The 24,218-nt window shown below is 33.2% G+C and overlaps 1 non-coding gene across 1 annotated transcript; it reads left to right on the forward strand.

Moving 5' to 3' along the window:
* Positions 1-15,198: 15,198 nt before the first annotated feature.
* Positions 15,199-15,303, forward strand: LOC140596718 (U6 spliceosomal RNA). The gene has a single exon (XR_011998621.1). It is a non-coding gene; the product is annotated as a U6 spliceosomal RNA (small nuclear RNA).
* The last annotated feature ends 8,915 nt before the right edge of the window (positions 15,304-24,218 follow it).

Raw genomic sequence — 24,218 nt, forward strand, 5'->3', positions numbered from 1 at the left:
AATGTGATGTAAGACACCTCACATGTGTAGAAATAATGACGGCAAATGCCTTAAGGAATGTGAGATAAGTGGACATCACAGCACAGATACCAGTTATTTTATTAAATTTAGTGAATCCTGAAGAGGAATATGTATATGGCCCAAATTCCATGTACTTGTATTAGTTCATTTACCTAGGAAAGTGATTTAAATGGCTAAAATATAAACTTACATAAGGCAACAAACCAAAATCTTTTGATTTTGGAAAAAGAATTGTTAAGAAAATAGGATTTTATAATAGGGATGATACTAAGGAAATTGTAGACAAAGCTACTAGGTAAGTTGCTGGGACTTCAATATAAACTGCAGAGACAAATTTTCTGTGTGGATTGAGATAGAGAACTGAGGGATTCTAGAAGAGAGGAGCCAATCTAATTGACTTAGAAAAACACTCATGTTTTTCAGAACAAAGAACTCTCTGAGAGGAATTTTACAAATTCCATTACTGTAAACAAAGTAGCATCAAGAAAAGAAATTCTCAAATTTAAAAAAAAAAATTGATAATTTATTCAATAATGTAGTTTGAGGAGTGTTTTTGAAGTTTTTTTCTATTTCAACTTTTCATTTTAAACTAATTTTAGACTTAAAGAAAAGTTACAGAAATTGGGAGTTGTCATATACCTCTTCCCCAGTTTCTCCTCAAGTGAACATCTTGCATTGTCATAGTCTAATTATGAAAACCAGGAAATTAGGGTCACCTGGATGGCTCAGTGGTTGAGCATCTGCCTTCAACTCAGGTCATGATTCCAAGTTCCCTGGATGGAGTCCTGCCTCGGGCTCCCTGAATGGAGCCTGCTTCTCCCTCTGTCTGTGTCCTGGCCTCTCTCTGTGTATCTCTCATGAATAAATAAGTAAAATCTTCAAAAAAAAAAAAAAAAAAACAACCATGTAATTAATACTGATATATTACCATCAACTAAAGTATGGAGTTTATTTTATGTTTATTTATTGTGAACCTATTTCCCCACTGATGTACTTCTTCTGCTCTAGAATTATGCTCTAGAATCATCTGCAGGATCTGATATTTTGTTTTGCTGCTATTTGCCCTTCATGTCCCCCAGTCTGCAAAGTTACACACTTTTCCCTTTGTTTAAGGACCTTCACATTTTAAAGAATGAGGTGAATTATTTTGTAGAATTTCCCTCCGTTTGGGTTTTTCTGATGCTTCCTCATGACAGAAGTTAATGTATGTATTATTTGGTAAAACTAGAATAAACATGATACTATGTGCCTCTCAGGCCATCATGTAATAGAAGTCATAATGTTACTGTTTCTCAGTACTGGTGATATTAATTTTGCTGATTTGGCTAAAGTGTTGACTGCAGGGTTTCTCCTCTAAAAAGCTACTATTTCTTTTTCCATGTAAACACTTTCTGGTGGCACCAGGGTGGCTCAGTGGTTGAGCAGCTGCCTTCGGCCCAGGGCATGATTCCAGGGTCTTGGGATCAAGTCCCACGTCGGGCACCCCATGGGGAACCTGCTTTCCCTCTGCCTTTGTCTCTGCCTCTCTCTCTCTGTGTCTCTCAAGAAATAATAAATAAATAAATAAATAAATAAATAAATAAAATCTTAAAAAAAAAAAAAACCTTCTGGAGAGATGTCCTTGGCACTATGTAAGGATACTGCTTCTCTTCAAATTTTTACCCTACACTTTTAGCATCAATAGACTGGTTTGCCACAGTCGTTGTGGTGTTTGTCTAATGGTGATTTTCTATTTTCTTCTCACCTCCTGCATTTATTAATTGAAATTCTTCTGTAAGGAAAAAATATTTCTTGTCCTCTATCTAATTATTCAATTAGTTGCTCATGTCAAAATAAACTCTTGGATATTTATTTTATTATGTGGGTTAAAAACCAATATAATTATCTTTTTTTTCTTCTCAAATTATTTCAGTTTTGGCCCTTCAAACTCCTTCCAGATGGCTCCTACATTTGTTTTAAACAAGCTCACATCTTTCATTAAGTACTTCCAAGATCTGGGTTGTAGGTGTGTTCACTGCTTGTGGGTGTCATTAATTATAGTGCTTTTGGCCACAACCAATAGAGGTAGGAATATATGTGTACACTGACATCTGTATTTCTAGATCTATCTATTTGTATAACTGTTAAAACAATGAGTTTATACTGATATCTGATTCCAGTCGAACATCTCAGTGTTTATTTAGCTTTTCCCCTTTCCTTATATTTAATATCTTTTTCCAAAGATGAGAATTCCAGCTCTCATTGCATGCAATCAATATATTTCCTTTTCATTTTTTTCTTTTAGTTCTAGTACACATGTTATATCATTACATAGTTTTGAAATTGTTAACCTATAACCTATAAAAAACACATTTACTAATTAGATAGGATCATTTGTGTAGTGCTCTTTTTTGCCTTTTTTGCCTTATGGTAAGCAATCAAAGTTACAATTATAAGTTATCAGGTTAGCTGTTTTTTCTGTACTATTTCAATATGATTATTTTATTCATTTGTAATTCAGTTTGGTTCACTTGTACATGTTTCCATGTGACATAAGTTTTCCTCACATAGTTTTTTGGGCTAAGTTTTGAGGAGATGAGATATCTATGAAGCATTACTGTACATCTAAGAATCAGAAATATACAAAAAGATATATTCAGGGTAGAGTTACTCTGTCCTTATCCCTGCTCACACTCCCTTCTCCTTTACAACCACTTCTCATCCACTTTCTAGAAATAAACCATGTCTTTACTTTTTGGTAAAAAAAGTATCATTTTTTATGTTTATTTCACACAAATGAGCAAGTATGTGTATATTTTCTCATATCCCCACATTTCTTATATGAAAGATAGTACACTATAGTTTCTTTTCTAATTTGGTTTTCTCATTTAAGAATATATCCTACAAATCACTCCATATTAATTCATACAAATCTTCCTTATTCTTTTGTGCATAGTCCTCCATTGTTTAGACCATATTTTATCTAATCTCTTTCCTGTATATGAGTATTAGTTATTTCCAATAGCTTGAAATTACAAATAATGCTGTAACGAATAACATTGTACACAAATGTATTCTTACTACTGGGGGTGTATCTTTAGTGTATGTTTTTAAATGTTTCTGGATTGAAGAGTAAGTGTGTAGGTAGTTTTGTTAAGTATTACCAGATTTTATCAAAAATGTATTTTACTAATTTTCTTTCCCATTAGCAAAATATGAGAGTTTGTTTCCCCACAGCCTCACTGAAAATTTCAATATTACGTAGTTAATTTTTGTACATTAGATACATGATAAGTAGGATCTCGGCATTTTTAAACTATTATTTCTCTAATTATGATAGAATATTTTAAGAACATTTTTTTCTATTTTTTTGTGATTCTTTTAGTTATTTCTTTTTTTTTTTCTCAGTTTCTATCAGGGTTTTGATCCTTTGTCTCTTTATTTTAAAAAGGACACTTTCCTTTGGTCGGTTTTAAATGTTGCAATTTTTCTCTACAAGTTAAGTCAGTTATATTTTTAAATACTGTTTTTTTTCAACCATTTTTATTTTATGTTGTCAAATGCAACAGTCTTTTCAATTAATGCCTTTGAATTTTATATCACACTCACTATGCCTTCCCTATGCAGAAACTAAAGAGAAATTCATGAATGTTTCTTTGTAGTAGATCCATGGCTTCATTCTTTACATTTAGATACCTAATCCATCCGTAGTAATCTCTTATATGATATGAGACAAATTTAATTTTAGCTTTTTCCATATGGCTACCTAGTTGTCTTATCACTATTTATTAACGAGTCAATCTTTACCCTGGTAAACTGATTTGCCAGTTTATCATATATTAAATTTCTATATGTATTTGCATCTAGTTTTGGACTTTCTATTTTATCTATTCTATCTATTCATCTCTATTTAGTTTTAAATTTTTTTCCTCATGCTGATCTTACACATTTCTTGTGAAATTTATGTCTTTATATTTAGTCTTCTTTGTTGCAATCTTAAATGTATATATGAAGACTGTTGACTTTATATGATAATTTTATATCCTGGTCAACTTACTCAATTCATTAATAGTTGAATTAGTTTTAGTATCGATTCTCTGGCGTTTCTATGTATTTTATCATATTAACTGAACATAGAGATCATTTTACTCCTTAAATTGCCCGTTTTTACAACTCTAACTGATTTCTCTTATTTAATTGTCCTGGCTAAGAATATTTCTACTACATTGCCAAATCATAGAGATATATATGAGATATTTAGTAGAGAAATATAATCATATTAAAAGAATATCTCTCCAGTCCCATTTTCTTTATCATTTTCATCATGAATGTATATTGAATCTGTCTAGAACTTTCTCAGTATTTAAGGAGATAATCATGTGATATTGAATTGAGCTAAGATGAAGGAAGCAATGAATGTAGATTAGTGAAAAGATAGGTTATAGAGGAAAATGGAGGGAAGATTGACAAATAGAAAGTCTGATAGAAACCAGTAAACCTGTGCATTATGTAAGTATGAAATGGTTTGTATCAGCACAAAGGACCCATTCTTAATACAGATAAATCTATAAGTTTTTTTTAAATGAGGATTATTTTTCTTCTGTGAATTTCTGTAAGCATAATGAAACAATATTTTATGATGAACTAAGAACCAGTGAAGCAGAGACATTTTTATTCCTCCTGTTGCCATAGAAACAATGAATACTTAGGAATACTTAGGAACAATTACACATGATAACCAACCTGTCATATAGTTTGTGTGACATTTTAGAAGACTCACAGATGCTATAGATTCTTTACTTTCTAAAATAATATCCTACATATTGTATTATTACAAAAAGAGATGATAAATATGTTGATGTTCAGGTAATTCAAGATCTATCTAGTTTTATCTACCAAAATCTATTAATCTAATTAAATGTTAGAATAAAATGGAATTTGGTTTTAAGTACTACCTTAGGTTTTAGGAAGTTTTTTTTTTTCATTTTTGTTTAACATGTTTGATAGTCTCATTTCTTATTAATCAAAAACTTCATAATCAAGGAGAAGCATTTTAGTCTACTTTTGAGCATGTTCCTTCTAGCTGCAGGATTTAATTTTAATTTCTGCTAAATTTGTCCAATAAACCCCTTTCAAAACAGAAATATATATACTTTCAAGAATTCTAATCTAGATATGACTTTTAATAATCCAAAATAAATTAAGATGTAAAATAGCTAAGAACTAGCTCTCATTAAACTAAAATGTCTATGTTTATCTAATATTTAGTCTTGGGAGTTAAATAGTATCTTATGATAAAATCATTATTCCAGTTTAATAGATTCTGTGAAATGTCATGTATGCCTTTGGATTATAAAAAATATAAGTTCTGAAAAGTTTCTAATAGAATGCCTCAATATAGGAAACTAGAATACAAATACGAAGTAAATTTTTCAAATGGGCTGGTTTAGACCTTCAGTAATAAATCAGTTAATAGTAGTGAAGTCATGAAATATTTAAAATACACACAGGTATTGGTTAATAAGCAGGTAGACTGTAAAATGTGGAATCAAAAATGTGAAATTAAAGTTCCCTTAAAAGGCTAGCCTTCAGATACTGTAATTTTGTTTCTCCAAGAATCATAAATATTAACAACCTTGGAAATAGTATTCAGGACTATTAAAAATAATACAATAACAACCAAAAGAATAAAATGTTACTTTCCTTACCAAATAAGAGTGGTATAAATTAGCTAAAAATTTTTAATCAGCTAAAATTTTGATTAAAATATAAAAAAAAATTATAAGATCAATGACAAATCACAGACTTCAAATACTTTTCTCTTTTTTTCTTAAAGATTGTATTTATTTGAGAGAGAGAGAGAGAGAGAGACAGAGCACAAGCAGAGGGAGCAGGAGACAAAGGCAGAGAGAGAAGTAGGCTCCCCACAGAGCAGGAAGCACAATGTGGGGCTCAATTCTAGGACCCTGAAATCACAATCCGAACCTAAGGCAGACTTAGGTTCTGAGTGCCCCTTGAATAATTTTCTATTATCTCCAACATTTTCTACTTTTGAGAGCTGTAATTTCAAATTTTTAACTTCAACTCTTGGTATTATTATTATTATGTCACCAGGTCAAGATGCTGATAAATGACTAATGCCTTCTGCTGCACATGAAAAGTAATATAATGCAATGACATATCAAAGTAATTTTTTATTCCAAGCTAGAAATTTACAGTAAAAATTAAAGTTAACAATACATTAAAATGTCCAGTTCATTAGAATATATCACAGCCTCCGAATTATCTTTCTATAAAAATGTTTCAAAAAGGTACTATTACCAACCTTGTATCTTTATCTGAAATTTTAATAAAAACAACAAGAAGAAAGACAGGAGGGAAGAAAGGAAAGGAGAAGGAAGAGAAGAGACAGAGAGGAAGGAAAAGGAGAGACAGAAGGAAGGAAGGGAGGAAGGAAGGAAGGAAGGAAAGAAGGAAGGAAGGAATCTAAAGAAAGAAAGAAAAGAATGAAAGAAAGAAAGAATGAAAGAAAGAAAGAAAGAGAAAGAAAGAAAGGAAGAAAGAAGAAAGAAAGAAAGAAAGAAAGAAAGAAAGAAAGAAAGAAAGAAAGAAAAAGAAAAAGAGAAATTGTGTACTTTGACCACAAATAACTAGACCAGATGTCAGCCAGAAGTTGCTGTATCTTCAAATAAACCTAAACATTTGGATCACTTTCACAGCTGATGCAGGGTAAATTCCAGGAAACAGGCATACATCCAAAAGAGTGCTTCCCTCTACATCACACCTCATATAACATTTCAGATATCCCAAACATGGAACTATGGTAGTGGCTAACAATGCTAGAATACTTGGGTAGGAACATTTTTCACCATGATTACCATTTTTTTAGGTAGATGATTCTAAGGTAGATTATTTAGATTAGTATTTCTACTTTCTTTAACATATTCCCATGGGGAAATTAAAAAAACAATGATTCTGGTAATATGTTCACAAATACCTCTATCAGGATGTAGTTACTCTATAATTTTAAATTTTCCAAAATAAATTATGGGAGAGAAATTTCCCCGTGTCATTTCTGGCACAATAATGCATGGGAAATAATTCTGAACCTGTGACAACAGAATTTAAATCTGTGATTAATTTTGTTAATTTAAATAAGTAATAGGTAAACATAAAGTTAAGAATATTTCCATTCTTTTTTTTTCCCAGACTTTTCAATAAGTCTTCCTCTTTGGGTATCCTAAAAGAAGAAATTCAGATGTTTGCTCATTTTTTTTATTCAGAACAAACTTAGTTGGGAAATGTAAAATGTGTCTTAGCATTACAAACCAATTTGGTCACTGATTCCTCTTGAAGAGAGGGTAGGTAGTAGTGATTAAGAATGTGAGCACTGGAATGAGGATGTCTTAACTACTAGCTTGACTCTGCTTGACTCTTAATGAAGTTCATCAAACATCTATTTGAATAGTTCCCCTATTTCTATGATTGGATTATTGGTGTCCAAGGACTACAATGGGTGTAAGATCTGGAATCAGACTGTCCAGCTCTACACTGACCAGTTGTGTAACTTTGAGCAGTCTATGTGTTACATCCTTCATCAGTTAAAAAAAAAAAAAAAAAAAAAAAGGAAAGAGAAAGAGAAAGAAAGAGAAAAAAAGAAAAGAAAGAAAGAAAGAAAGAAAGAAAGAAAGAAAGAAAGAAAGAAAAAAAATGTGTTTTATGTATGTACCTATCTTATAGGACTATTATGAAGACTGAATGAGATAATGTATGTAAATTTAGCACAGTACCTGGCATACTACAGGTATTTGCAACAAATAATTAATTTTATTACTGTTTGTCAAACTGACAATGAAAGATAGCTTTAATAGAAAGCCAAGTTAAGCTGTTAAAGTACTTTATGTAAGGTTGAAATTTAAAACTGCTCACAGAGAAGCTCTAGAAACTTTGGAAAACTCACAAAATAAAGAACCATCTTTATGATCCAGCCTATTTTGATTGAATTATTATTCCCATTGGAAGCCACTAATATCCACCAATGTCTTTGCAAAGTAGAGTAGCAATGGACAATAGTATATGGGCATCTGGCATTGCTCACCCACAGTCTCTAAGGTGGAAAACATTATGAAAAACTGAACTACTACAATAGGTACCTGCTCTGTTATGTGCTTACATTCTTTCTCATCACCACACCTGTATGGCTCTAACTCTATGGAATGGAAAGTTGTTGCCACCAGCATGAACCTTGAGCAGGGTTTTATGTTGCCACCTGACAGCTCCTGGAAATTCATGGGTGAAACTTGCCTTGGGTGAGAGCTTGTATGGTCTTATTAGGATTGTTTCTTTCTTTCTTTCTTTTCTTTTCTTTTTTTTTTTTTTTTTTAGATTTTATTTATTTATGCATGAGAGACACAGAAAGAGAGGCAGAGACCCAGGCAGAGAGAGAAGCAGGCTCCGATGTAGGACTTGTGTAGGACTTGATCCCCAGTCTCCAGGATCAGGCCTGGAGCCTAACGCAGACGCTCAACTGCTGAGCCACCCAGGTGTCCCAAGGATTATGTTTCTTTACAGACAGTCAAAACAAATTCTGCCTTTGTAAGCTAGTCATTGTGTCTGCTCCCCTTTGTCTACTGATTTGGTTGTTTTTCTATTATATATGTGAATGATGCATATATTTTAAGAAGGTATGTTTTTGTGTATTTGATACATGTTTTTTCAAATCTTTTCTTTGATGCCTTCTAATTATTTTTTTTTGTTTTCAACCTCTCATTTTAATATATTCCTCATGATTATTATGATAATTAAAAGAAATAATATATATTATAAATGTAGGAATTATCACATAGAGAGAACTGTCATGTAGGTTGTAATTTTTACAAGAAAAATGAATATACTTGAATATATTAAAATTGCTAACTTATATGTAATTATCAAGTATTTTTATTTGACTAGTGATTATTTGATTATTAGGAATTCTTTGTATATTTAAAAATAGAGGCACATTTATATGCATACGTATTTATGTAGTTAAAGACATAAATTTGGTATATACAAATCTTTGTGTGTATATAAATATTCAAGTTCTCATGTACAGATATATTTTTCATTTTTATATTAGTAATTTTTCACATTCTTTAAAAAAAATTTAAGAGATTTACTTATTTATTTTAGAGAGGAGAGGAAGAGAGACCATGAGCAGGGGGAGGAGCTGAGGGAGAAAGAGAGAGAAAATCCACAAGCAGACTTCCCACTGAGTGTACAGTCCAACACAGGGCTTTATTCCAAGATCCTAAAGTCATGACCTATAGCTGAAATCAGGAGTGAACCACTTAACTGACTGAGCCACTTAACTGAGCCACTTAGGCACCCTGATTTTTCACATGCTTTCTACTGAAGAATAGAAATTTAGAAGTAAAATTTAATATCATGTGTATTTAATCAAGAACCAATATCATATCTATTTAATCAAATTATCCAAATTTGGATACTTTGTTCCTGCTAAATGTTCATATTTAAGTAAAAATGTCTATTAACAGATCATTTCTTCAAAGCAATTATTTCCAACAATAACTTGTTTTTACCCAAACATGTTCAATATAAATGGAGAAATGTAAGAAAGTAATATATGAAGTTTTAGAAACAGAAGCCCATTGACGTTTAATACCATTGCAAAACATTTAAATCCATTATTTAAAGTACTCAAATGTTTTCAGGACTTTAGTGTATTTAGAGAATGAAGGTAAGAATTTTCCCATTGTAACAAGACAATATTATCCCTGTTAAATCATAATAATATATAATTCTGTAAACACCACTAATGAATCAAATATATCAGACAAATAATTTTAATTAATGCATATAAAAAAGCCAGCAACGTTATATACCAACAACCCTAATTCATGTATCTAATCACTTTCATATTGCATTATTAAACCACTACCTATCACATAATGTTTAAGAAGCCAAGTAATATCAATAATTGATTATAACTTTTAAATTACTCTGCTTTTAAAATTATCCATAGAATGGAGGTCAAGTTGAAATTGCTCTTATCCATCACTGGGTGTTGATGGATGCAAAATCTCCATTATATGTAAATTGAACCTAATGGGGCTAGAAGCAAACCTTTGGGTTCTGTTATATCTTGTGCAGGTAGAAATACAGTTGAACTACTTCAAAAAAATCTTAATTTCCTTTAGAGGATAAAATAGAAAACATTTCAAATTTTTTCTGGACAATTATTTCAAAGGGTTTTTAAGTATATATTCTCCCTTGAATATTTTTTCTTTATTTTTTAAAATAGTTTTAGGTTTAAAATAAAATTGGGAAGGAAGTACAGAGATTTCTGTACAGTCTCTGCCCCACATATTCAGAGCTTCCCTGATAGATCATCCCCACTCACAAGAATGGTGCATTTTAACCAACAATGAGCCTACACTAACACATCATAATCATCCAAAGTCCGTGGCTTACCTTAAAGTTCACTCTTAATATATATTCAATGGGTTTGGAAAGATATATAATGACATTTTTCCATCATTGCAATCACTGCCATAAAAATTCTCTCTGCCCTGCTTATTCATCTCTCCCCCAAACACACACCTTGGGCAACCACTAATCTTTTTGTTTCCATAATGTCACCTTTTCCAAAATGTCACATAGTTGGAATCATACAGCATGTAGCCATGACAGATTGGCTTTTCTCACTTAGTAATATACACTTAAGGTTCTCCATGTCTTTTATGCCTTGATAGCTCATTTCTTTTTAGCACTCAGTAATATCACACTGTTGGAATGCACCAGCTTATTTATTCAGTCATCTGCATTTTGGTTGCTTTCAAATTTTGAAAATTACAGATAAAAATGCTATAAACATCCATGTGCAGATATTTTTATGGACAAAATTTTCAACTTTTCTGGGTAAATACCAAGGAGCAAGATTACAGGGTCATATAGTAAGTTCAAACAAGAAATCATCACACTGTTTTCCAAGGTGGCTATATTATTAACATCCCCACCAGTAATTTATGAGAATTCTTGATTCTCCACATCCTCGCCAGTGTTGTCAGTGTTCTGGATTTTGGCCATTCAAATAGATGTGTAATAGTATCTCAGTGTTTTTTTTTTTCTTTAATTTGCAATTCCCTAATAACACACGATATGAAGCATTTTTCCAGATACTTACTTGCCATTACTACTTTTTGTTGTTGCTGTTGTTGCTAAAGTGTCTGTTAAAGTCTTAGGCCATTTTTTAATTGGAATACTTGCTTTCTTATTGTGAGTTTTAAGTGCTTTTCATATATTTTGGGCAATAATTCTTTATTGCATGTGTCTTTTGCAAATATTTTCTCCCAGTCTGTGGTTTGTCTTCTCATTCTCTTGACATTGTCTTTAGCAGATCAGAGGTTTTGATTTAAATAAGTCAAGCTTATCTATTATTTTTTTCATGAACTGTGCCCTTGTTATTATCCACAAAAAGTCATTACCATACCCAATGTCATTTAAGTTTTCTCCTGTGTTATATTTTGGTAGCCTTATAGTTTTACATTTCATATTTCAGTGTGTGATACGTTTTGATTTAACATTTGTGAAGGATGCATGGTATGCAGGTAGATTATTATTATTATTTTGCATCTGGATGTCCAGTTTTCCAGTACTACTATTAAGAAAACTGTCTTTGTTCTATCTTATGACCCTTGCTCCTTTGTCAAAGATTAGTTGACTACATGTACATGGATATACTTCTGGGCTCCCTGTTGTGTTCCATTCACCTTTTTATCTGTTTTTTTTTTTTTTTTTCTCACCAGTACAGTACTGTTTTGATTACTGTGGCTTTATAGTAAATTTTGAAGTCAACTAACATCAGTTCTCCAATTTTGTTCTTGTCTTTCAATATTGTATTGACTCTTCTGGGTCTGAATATTTTTCATAATAATTTCTCACTGTCACTATCTTCCCTGTAAAGTTCTTCACATTTTAAAGTCCTCCTTTTCCTTATTCACTTTCAGGTAAAAGAATAATTGATTTTTAAATATTCTACAGAATCTACCCATGATTCACATTCTAGTTATAAATTAAAATCAATTCTGACAAATAGCTCTGCAAGATCTCATTTCTCCTTAATTTATTTTGAAATGTCAGAGGTTTAATTGATCGACATATTCTACAACACTTTAAGGCTATAATTGTTAACTTTTCATAAGTTATTGTTCTTTTAAAAACTAAACTTTAAGACACCCCAAAAAAGTATACATGTTGACTAATGTCCTGAGAAGAAGCATAATAGAGTTTACAAAACTGAGACATAAGAATTGTTCCTTACTGTATAACAGTTTCTGGCTGGTATTAGTTTCACATACTAAGTAGCACATGACTGAAGTATGTAAGTACAAACATCATTTATAAGACTATATTAATTTCCAGGGCCCCTGTGTTTCAGTTGGTTAAAAGTCCAACCCTTGGTTTCAGCTTAGGTCTTGATCTTGGGTCCTGCGATTGAGCCCCTGTGATGGGCTCTGCACTCAGCATGGAGCCTGCTTGTCCCTCTCCCACTGTTCTCCCTATGTTTTCTCTCTCTCTCAACTAAATAAAGTAATTAAGTTTTTACACACAAAAAAAGGTCTATATTAGTTTCCTGTTGCTTCAGTAACAAATTACCACAAGCCTAGTGGCTTGAAACAACACAAGGAAGTCCAAAATGTGTCTCACTGAGCTAAAATCAAGGTATTGGCAGGATTGTGTTCCTTGTGAGACTTCAAAGAAACTTTACCTCATTGCCTTTTCCCAGCTTCTAAAGGCCCTCCATACTCCTTGGCTCAGGTCCCTTGCTTCATCTTCAAAGTACTCCACTCCAAGCTTTGCCTCTGTCATCCCATCATCTGTCTCTGATTTTGACACCTTTGCCTTCCTTATATCAGGAATCATGATTACAATGGGCACACCGGATAACCCAGAATGATCTCCCTTTCTCAAAATCCTTAACTTAGTCACAAATGTAAACTCTTTTTTTTTTTTTTGTCAAAATAAGGCAATATATTCATAAGTTTTGGGAATTCCTATCTTTTTTTTTTTTTTTTTTTTGTCTTCACAGTGACCATGGGATATATGTACTTGGAGCTAAAAAAATAAAATCTAGGGTTGTTAACACTTTGAAGTTCTTAGTCTGTATGGTCAATCATTAAAGCTATCTTGATGGAGACATAGGGTGAGAAGTAGGGGGAATTTCAGCTTATAAGGTCTGGCAGAGGAGGAAGATCTGATGGAAGACCCAGTCAAAAGACTAGAATAGCATGATCTCAAAAGTCAACCAGATTTCTGGTTTTCCAACAGCCCCACGTGAGACACTGGGCAAGGTACTTAACCTTTCCAGTCATGAATTTCCTCATTCACGTCTTCTCCACAGAGTTGTTGTGAAGACTTCGATGGTATAATGCTGTAGAGCCTTTAGCTCAGTTCCTCAGTGCCTGCTGTCATGGTCATGGTCATTGTCACCACCTCCACGGTCATCCTTAGGGATAAAGTAGGATGCAGTCTTGGAAGTGTGGTTGCAGCACTCAGATCTCTGGCTTTCTTGTGAGGGGAAGAAATTCTCTTTTGCTGCCCAGGCCGTTTGCCCCCCCCCCCCCCCCCCCCCCCCCGTGTCCTTCCTTAGATTACAGGAACTTCTTGTGGGGGAATGATCGGGTATCCTGATTCCAGCTCAGCACCGTATTTATCAGTGACAAAGAGTACGAGAAAACTTCTTGCAATATGTACAAACTCAAAGCTACTTAAATAGCCATGTGGCCAAGTCAAGACTACTGTGTACACAATAATATAAAGATAAGAGATCTGCTCGATATAATTTTTAAACTTTATCTTCCTGTACTTTCCATATGAGTTTCTACTCCAAAAATAATGAGATATAGGGAATGTCCAGTACCAAATAAAAAGATTATGAAGACCACAGAGATGTATTTACCTTCCCTTTTATATGTAACTAATCCATTCAATTGTATGCTTTGAAAGGAGTAAACTGCCTAAAACAATTTATGTCAAAACCAATTTGGATGAAACAACATAAAAACAGAGGCAAATTTTTTCTTTAAAGGTCAGAATGTTTCTGTATTCCTATTCATAAGTATCCTTGATTTGTTGCTAAAAAACCAAAAATTGATAAATGTAGTGATGTAAGATGGATGTATCTTTCTTATGCAAGAAAGATAATAGCAAAGAGGCCAACAAATCAAGCCCTTGACTGAATCAACAGAGGCAAGTTAGCATACATATACACACTTCAATTTTATGAAAAATTATGAAAAAAATGTGCTTTCTACTTTAATTAGATTTTTAAATTAACCGATGACTTTTCTAGCCTGATCTTGTCAAATAATTTGGTCTCTAGGACTCATTACTGGCAAAACTGTAGTGAGGCAGGCAGGCTCATATACTAGTGAGAGAGTATAAACTGAGGAAAGATTTGTAGAAAACAAATTAACCTTTAAAATGTCAGTACATTTTAAACACTTCTAGGAATCTCTTCTAAGGAAATAATTCATTAAAATTTTGGGGAAAAATCTTTATGTAATAATGTTTAAAACTAATATTTTATATATAAAATACTGGAATAAATGATTATGGTGGAGGTCACACACACACACACACAATTATACAGCCACATGACAAAATTTTATGCACCTGTTGAATGTGTAATGGAATAGAAAAAAACTGTCTCTGGGATCCCTGGGTGGCGCAGCGGTTTAGCGCCTGCCTTTGGCCCAGGGCGCGATCCTGGAGACCCGGGATCGAATCCCACATCGGGCTCCCGGTGCATGGAGCCTGCTTCTCCCTCTGCCTGTGTCTCTGCCTCTCTCTCTCACTGTGTGCCTATCATAAATAAATAAAAAAAAATTAAAAAAAAAAAAAAAAAAAAAAAGAAAAAAACTGTCTCAAACAATGTTAAAATGATAGAATAGATCACAACTCTGTATGTACAAAATTATTTCAATAGTGCTTGCTTCTCATATGTCTGGGTGGCTCAGTCAGGTGTCAAACTCTTGGTTTCAGCTCAGGTCATGATCTCAGGGTCATAAGATTAAGCCCCACGTTGGGCTCTGTGCTCAGAGAGAGATTCTCTCTCCCTCTCCCTCCTTGTCAGCCCCTCCCCTCGTTCATGCTCTCTCTCTCTCTCTCTCAAATAAATAAATAAAATCTTTAATAGTGCTCACTTTAGCAACACATAGTAAAATTGGAACAATACAAAGGAGATTAGCATAAACTCTGTGCAAGAATGACGCCCAAATTCATGAAGCATTCCAATTAAAAAAAAAAAGAAAAGAAAATTATTTCAACAAACATAAGAATAAATAGGAAAAACTGCATCAAAATGTAGTATTGGATATCTGATTATTTTCTCCTACTTCTCTTCATAAGTTTTTTGTCTTTTGCAACTTTTATATGTATATATCTTTGAATTAGAAAAGAATTAAAATTTAACAATTGTTTCATAATAAAAAACTGAAAAACATTTATATCTTTATTGAAATGAATAATTAGATATTTTCCTTTTTTTTTCTTTTGAGACAGAGAGAGAACATAACACACAAGGAGAGAAGGGACAGAGTGTGGGAGAGAGAAAATCTTAAGCATACTCCACGCCTAGTGTGGAGCCCAAAGCAGGGCTCTATCTCAGGATCCTGAGGTCATAACCTGAGCTGAAATCATGAGTCAGAAAATTAACCAGCTGAGCCACCCAGCTGCCCCTAATTAGCTATTTCTCTAAATTATAATTTTACATTGAGAAGTTTGGGAGGGAGGCAGAGTTTCTGAAAAGTTATTCTGATTCTCTGTGGGACCTTGTCTTTATAAGCACAGTTAACATGTTCTAGAACAAAAAGAATGTATGTCAAAATATTGTGCCAAGGACAAGTAGTAAAAGTTAAGAACAGAAAAGTAGAATTAAGAGATATTCTAAGAGTTATACTTTCAATAATGAATACCTCAGTGTTCTCTTTTGTAAGATTAGAGATTTTGACTGATTAACCTCTGTGTTCTTTCAGTACCAACAGATTATGCTTTTATAATTTTCTCTCCAAAAATAATAATTTGCATCCAGATTTACCTTTGCACAAATATATCTCCCTTTATTGCTGGGGAGGATGTAAAATTTATATATATATGCATATATATTATATATATAAAGTATATATATATAAAATGATGATCTAATGAACTAATGGATGGATAATATATATATATATACAGGATATATATCCTAATGGATATATATATATATATATATATATATATATATATATATTCTCAGGACCATAACCTATTGCCCTGCCATCCACAGTTTGCTTGCAGATTTCTTGTTCTCAGCTTTCACAGGTTCTCAGTTTTATGGAAAGTGGAATTATTCTTTACAAATCACTTGTTTAGGCTTTGAAAACTTATCCTCTTGACTTCAAACCACATAATCTTATTCTTGCTGTTTTATTTTGTTTTGTTTTCTCTTAGACACTGGAGCATGTTTCCCTCCTTGTTTAAATTGCTTTGCATTAGGGTCATTAATTGGTGAATGTTGAGGGCTCAACATATGCTTCCCATAAAGTTGCCAGCTTCCTCCGGTGTTATATGACAGCCTTCTTGAAAGTTGAAGGACAAGGTGCTTGCATTTCATCTAAAAAAAAGACATAATTTGAACTAATGTAAATTTATAGTAGCCGAGATTACATTATAATAGAGAAGTCTGCAATGGTGGATGTAGGAAGAGTCATAAAGGACAAGTTGCAAGGGTGAAATATATTAATGTCGGTAACAGGATGTGAGAGCACACCATGTATACATCTGGGAAGCTTCAGAAGCCAGGGAGGGAAACCATCAGGAAACAGAGGCTGGTTAAATATCACATTGGTCTCAATAGGCAAATCAGATTAAAAACAATCTTGAAGTTTTGAGTAAAGTAAATAAAATCACACTCTGTAAAGCAAGAAGTGATTTTGTAACTGAGAGAAGCTTCCTGTAACTGCAAGTTTTATGTGAGGTCCCTCAATACTCTTTAGACAATTTTTTTTTCTGGACTTTTTATCAAGGTCTTTTCGGTTTTTGTTTTGTTTTGTTGTGTTTGTTTTGTTTTTTGTTGTTGTTGCTGTTGTTTTAGTAAGCACATGAACCCCAAAGATAGGATTCACAGGGAAGGTTGCAAACAGAAGCGAGGTTTTTTTGTTTTGTTTTGTTTTTTGGGGGTTTATTTATTTATTTATTTATTTATTCATGAGAGCCTCAGAGAGGGGGCAGAGATATACACAGAGAGAGAAGCAGGCTTCATGTAGGGATCTCAATGTGGGACTTGATTCTAGGACCCCAGGGTCACACCCTGGGGCTAAGGCAGACTTTCAACCGCTGAGCCATCCAGGCATCCCAGAAGAGAGGTTTAAAATAAAAGTTACATATACTTAAAAATGAAGTGCCTTTACCTCCTTTCCTTGTTTCTATTAAAACAAAATTTTTCAATGAAAGAATGAAAGCTTGGAAGAGAAAGAAAATAGAACTGCATATGGGCAGGAAGAGATAAATCAAAGATGAAAAGTTAAAGAAGACATCAGGATAAAGAGATGGATATTCCATAGTAAAAGAAATCTGAGGGCTCATCTGGGAAATAATAAAGGGTCCCTGACTACACATAATAATGTTGCTGATTTTTTTCTACTAAATCCAAGAGAGTAGTAGCATAAATATCTATAAAAATAATTTCCATTGCCTAGCTTGTTCAAAAACTTTCATTTCCAAAGAAAAAGAAACAATTTATAGAGTTTGAATATAAGACATAATGAGCTTTTGCAATATATATTTATGTTTTTGTGTTGATGAAGATGATGAAGATATAGTCTTGCAACCCTGTATTAACATACACTACACATATAGGAAGAGTTAAGAACTACACTTTCTGATGGCATCATACAGGATGTTTGTTCAATGTAACAGTTATACTTGAGTAAATTTCAAAGCAAATTAATGATATCACATTTTTAAGCATCATGCAGGAACAATGGTCATTAATAATAAACAATCAAGTGCAAATACAAAATTAACAAATATTCTCCAATGAGGTCAGAAGAACCCACTATTGCATTTGGAAATTAAAATATAATGGGCTTGCCAGTCATAAAGTTCTAGGTTTGGTGAGGAGAGAAAAGTTCTCTTACTAATGAGCTATATGATTTCACAATGGAATATCAGGCAGTAGCTTGGATATGTGGCTAGGTATAGATAAATAGAATTTCCACATTTTTCTTGAGTAACTTGTAAAACTTTCAAAATAGTTGATATTGGCTTTTAGGTGAAAGGCCATTTTATTGATAGATGGTCTGATAATACTGGCAATTAAAATATTTGGGAACTACATAAAAATCCTTTACAAACATCTTTTGGCAACACAAACTACCTTACATATAGCTCTCAAAAATGAAAATGTTCCAATCCAAGGAGAAGATAATTTAAAAAGTCTGGAATACTGAGAAAATGTAAGTTATTGTAACTTTCTTTGTTTTAAAAGATTTTATTTATTTATTCATGAGGACACAGAGAGAGAGGCAGAGACACAGGCAGAGGGAGAAGCAGGCTCCATGCAGGGAGCCCAATGTGGGACTCGATCCCAGGCCTCCAGGATCATGCCCTGAGCTGATGGCAGACTCTCAACCTCTGAGCCACCCAGGAGTCCCAATAAATTACTGTAATTTTCCATCTCAAGTTCCTACTAAGAGATTTATGTAATATAAAGCTTTTTTGGTTCTTTCTTTAATTATAACAATTGCATATCAGTCACATCATTTTATTTGTGATTTGGCAATACGTGCTACTTTTTATTTGCCATGTTATGGCTTTACAAATTTCTTGCAAAATTTTATCTCATTTACTAGAGAAAATGAATCATGGTGTGGAGTAAAGATACCCAATTCATTTGTTAATGAATGAATGAATGGTGAATACATTCATTTTAAAAAATCAAGGAAGAAAAGAAAAGAGGAAGAAAGAAACAGAGAAATGGAGGAAGAAAGAAAGGGATGGGGAAAGGAAGTAAGGAAGGGAGGAAGAGAAAAGAAGAGTTGGCAAACAGAAAGAACAATAAAGAGCAAAGACTGAAGATTCCTGAAGAAGAATTTCTCCTTAAGACTGCAACATTACCTAAATTTCCAGCTTGTTGGCCTGCCCAGATTTTGGATTGTCAGAACCCATATCACATAAGTCAGTTCCTTAAAACAAATCTTTGTCTCTGCATGTGTAAGTGATAATAGATGATAGATAGATATAAAGGTAAGAAAAAAGAAGAGATAACAAATAGATATATAGATATGAATAAATAGAAATAAAAAGAAAGAAGAAAGATGATAGATGATAGATCAATTGATTGATCTCCCATTGATTCTATTATTCTTGAGATCTTGACAATACATATTTTATATTTAAAATAATAATTTAATAGTTTCCATTGAACTGCATATTATAAACTCAAAACTCTTAGAGGAGTCTTAAACCAATCAAGGTTGTTCTGATAACATTGGCCTTTTAATCCTGTTTTAGTGGGTTATACAGACGAACTCCCACCACCAAAATGTTTATTTCTAGGGATCTTCAGGTACCATAAAACTATAAGGATTGTGTGGGTAGAAAGAATGATCAAGTTAATCAGCTATAAGTAAGAAAAAATCAGAAAAACATAGGAGAATATAGAAGAATATCTTTTTATTATAAGTAATCAAATTAGTTTCCTCATTTGTAGCTAACAATCTCAGAGATCTTTGTAAAGAAGGATCTGTTTTAAAATAAGAACTATGGACAAGGTTAGCACCCTTTCAAAATGATCTTGTCTAAGAAAGAAATTTCTTTTATTAGTGTAATTATACCTAGCGAAAAAAGTCTTCTTAATTCCTTAATATTACATCATTGTAATCCTACAAGAGCCTTATAAGTCCTAAAATCTCTCATGAATTTTCCACACCAGTAATTTTTAATATTGGCAATGGCATGTTCCTCATCATAAATTCCCCTGTAGATTAGCTAAAATATTAGAAAATTATTCTTGTTGTAAGGTAATGTTAAAATATGTTTATATCAGAAACAATATAATGGTAATTTGCACATTAAGTGAAAAGTTTGTGTATAGGCATTTAAGTTTCCTGGAAGTCTCATCCTGAAGATCACTGAACTCTTCTATAACCACTAAATGAGCAATGTTCAAATATTTATAGCTATAATCCTAACTTCAGTACCCCAAACAATAGAAAACTAGACTAATCTAAACTCACAGGACTGCCACTGTCTAGTATGGGAAGGATTTTGAATTGGAAGAATGAAAACTTTTGAATCAACTCTATGATTTTGAGTTACCGTCCCAAACTAGCTTTTTCAGCAATGAACATGAAGAGGGCATCTGTGGTTTGAATATTTCCCCCAGGTAATCTGTGATCCAATATATTTGTGAACCGCTAGACTTGAAGCAGAAAGAGTACTCAGAAATATTGCAATAGTCTAAATGAAAAGTGCGAGGCTGAAATAAGTCCTATGGCAACAGGAATATACAAAAATTAGACATGATGGACAATAAAGCTAAGAGAGTGAGGGATACAAGATAGTAAATAATTAAATTTGGAGACAGAGAAATGGGAGGCATCTGGATGATTGTAGAAAGATTAACAAAAATAGGGAAAACAGAAGGTGGAGAAAGTAAACATGGAAAGGTAGTATATTCAGCTTTTATTGCTCATCAAGGAATCTGTGAATGATTAGAGTAAGCTGTATATTAAAGCAGCCAGAAAGATAGGTTAGGAATGCAGAAGAGAGATCTAAACCTGAAATACAGATGAGGGTTACCATTCTAAAGGTAGTGGAAGGAGGAGGAGGAGGAGGAGGAAGAAGTAGCAATAAAGGGAACTTGTAGAAAATATGTAGTCTTGTTTTCAATGGGTATGTTTATTTTTATATAAATATTATTATAATAAATTTATTAGTATGCAATCTGGTCTTTTTCCACTCAGCAAAAGGTTTTGGAGATTGTTCCATGTTGGTACATATATACTGACTTCAACATGAGTAAATATTTAAATGATAATGAAATTTCCAGAAGGATATACAACAAACTGAAAATGATGATTACCTCTAGGTAAGGGAGGTGATTAAGATTACGCATTGCGGTCAAAGAGACATTTAAATATTCTTGTAAATTTTATTTATTTAATATGGAGACTGAATTTGTGTATTGCCAATAAAATCAAGAATTCAGTTTTTTTTTTAAGTGAGGTTAGACTATTTCATTCAGATTTGTCATTCTCTGCTTGCATAATTCGTTGAATTCTCATGATGCTTTGGAAAATTAAATTATGTGCTGAAGTCTCTTGGAAGTCCAAGAAAATGCCAATGTTTTGTCCTAAAATAGCAATTTAATAAGATACATTTATTTCTACTGAATTGGTACTGAAACTGCTAGTGCATATGTATCAAAACCTTAAGTAAGTAATGCAGCTGCAAATGTCTACATTTGTAGATCATCTATCATCTTTATCAGGATATTTCTATCAGTCATTCTGACAAAAACAGCGTGCATTTTTAAAATAGCAAATCATTTAAAATATGTGAAAGTGCTTTCTCGAAATTCACTATCAGAGTACTTGTGAATTCTCTCAACAAAGTGAAAAAAATGAAACGATTATGATACATTTTCCTCCTTTTATCTTGAAGATTGACTCGTTTGTTCTCTACATTTTCCTTTTGGTAATATCCAGACAAACTCCCTCCAACATGTCAGAAGCCCTTTTCTCTCCTTTGTCCATATAACACTTGCAGAGAATTAACTCATTCCCATGACATTAACTTCTTTCCATTAAATGAATGCCACTCAGGTGTGATATCTCAAGTACAAGTGCAGCTGTCATCTCTCTCTCATACTTGACACATTGTAACCTCCCATAAACACCCCAAACACATTTCTTTATCTTTCCTTCCTCCCCCATCTTGCAAATCAGGGTCACTTCCAAAAGGACTTTCTCTTTGGCATCCTTATTTATTGATAGTTCCCCAAGGTCATTAAAGGTAGGAATGTTGAAGCAGAAGCTCCAAATTCAAATATCTGCCATAGCTAGACAGGAAACAGGAAGAAGACTGGATTCAGGCAACATAGAGTGATATTGACCAGTTATTTAAGGGTACACAGCCCAGTAGAGGCAGGAGCCTCTTCTTAAACTAGCATAGCCTATTGCCAACTTAGGGTTACAAATACCTAGTCCTGCCAATTAAAAAAAAATGGGCTCCTGGATGGCTCAGCCTGACTTTTGATTTTTGCTCAAATCATGATCTCAGGGTCCTGAGATTGAGCCCTGCTTCTGGATCTGTAATGGGTGTGAAGCCTGCTTAAGATTCTGTCTCTCCAAAAAAAAAAAAAAAAAAAAAAAGATTCTGTCTCTCCCTCTCTTTCTGTCCCTCCCCCATTCTCACAGGTGCGCACCCATGCTCTCTCTCTCTCAAATAAATATGTCTTTAAAAATCTTATATTAAATGCTGGTAACAAATTTTATACTAAAACGACGGCAAAATAACAACAACAGTAATAAATCCAGAACAGTTGACAGCCTTTTATTATAGAGGATTTTGTCTGATATCTAAGGAAGCAAAGCTGTGCTTCCATTCTTATTAATTGGCTTCTGAGAGCCAGGAATTAGAGCACACACACACACACACACACACACACACGAACAAACAAAAGAACAAAAAACAGGTTCTATCTTGCTTTAGTCTCTGAAGCAAGTGAAATCTTGAATATTACCTGTAAGTCACTGATTCCCTAAAAACAAACAACTCTATCACTGATTTTTACAGTACTGATATCTGAAAATATATCAAAGCCTTTTTGATACCTGAAAGGTCATCTGAGAAAATTGCTGTTTTCCCACCTAGAATAGAAAAACTGTAAGGTCAGTAATTCTGGTAATTGGGTATGCGAGAGTGTGTGTGTGTGTGTGTGTGTGTGTGTGTGTTGTATTTTTTATCTGATAACCCCGTGCTGCTAACACTTGGACTCCTTTATAAATGTTCTATCTGGGACACCCAGGTGGCTCAGTGGTTAAGCATCTGCCTTTAGCTCAGGTTGTAATCCAGGGGTCCTGGGATTAAGTCCTACATCAGGCTCCCAGCGTGGAGCCTGCTTCTCCCTTTGCCTGTGTCTCTGCTTCTCTCTCTCTGTGTTTCTCATGAATAAATAAATAAAGTTCTGAGTAAACTTTACTCTTTTCTAAGTGGCATTATTTCCAACCTAACCTTAACACTTAAGTCGCTATTCCTGCATCTACAATTTGATGTTTCTTCCCTCAAATTGTTTCTTGAACCAGTTTCAATCTTTAATTGTGGCAACTATTTTTACAACTCAGGCTTTAAGCCTCTTGCACTGCATGCACAGTTTCTAATGTTGGGCAAATCCTTTCAACACATCATACATGCAAAGTATAATCAAGTTATAATCAAGTTTATTTCCCTAATAAATTCCTTTCAATAAATCCCACACCAAAAAAAATCAGTTTCAAATTCCTTAGATGGATATTCAGAGATTTCTAAAAACAGGTATCTCTTTACTATCTCAAGTGGAGTAGTTTACAACACAGACTACCTTTTTAAGCCCAACCAGCTCTTCTTTCTCCTTCTCCACAGCAAAAAGTTCTCTCTCAGCTCCTTTGCTCATACTCCTTAGTTTCTTGAATAAGCTTTGCTCTGCACTCCCTTCCTCTGTGCCTTTGCATTTTTAATAAATTATAATTTTTGTTTTCAAATAGTATATATTGGCATGGGAAAAAGCACATGGCATATTGTCAAGTAAAAAATTATGAAGCATTATAAATAATTGGATATTATTTCTTAATGACAGAAGATGGCAAGAGAACAAGAGCACAGGGAGACTGTTTTTCAGATCCTCAAATATTTAGGCAAATTACATTTTATTTTCATTGTTCTTTTTTATTTATTGTAATTTTTGCTTTTTACATTAGTTATTTTATACCCAGAAAAAATAACCATATGCGCTTATATATGGTACCCAACCTTTAGGACCCAGCTCTAATAAATACTTTGCTTTGTCATCTCAGAATTCATCCATCCTCAGAGATTTCTCTTGGAATTCTTCATAGCATTTTCCATAAGAAACATTGATTCATCTTGTTGATAATGCATTAAAACTCAATTTTTTCAGTTCTTTGACC

The sequence above is a fragment of the Vulpes vulpes genome, unplaced genomic scaffold (genome assembly GCF_048418805.1).
Source record: "Vulpes vulpes isolate BD-2025 unplaced genomic scaffold, VulVul3 Bu000000747, whole genome shotgun sequence".
Classification (NCBI taxonomy): Eukaryota; Metazoa; Chordata; class Mammalia; order Carnivora; family Canidae; genus Vulpes; species Vulpes vulpes.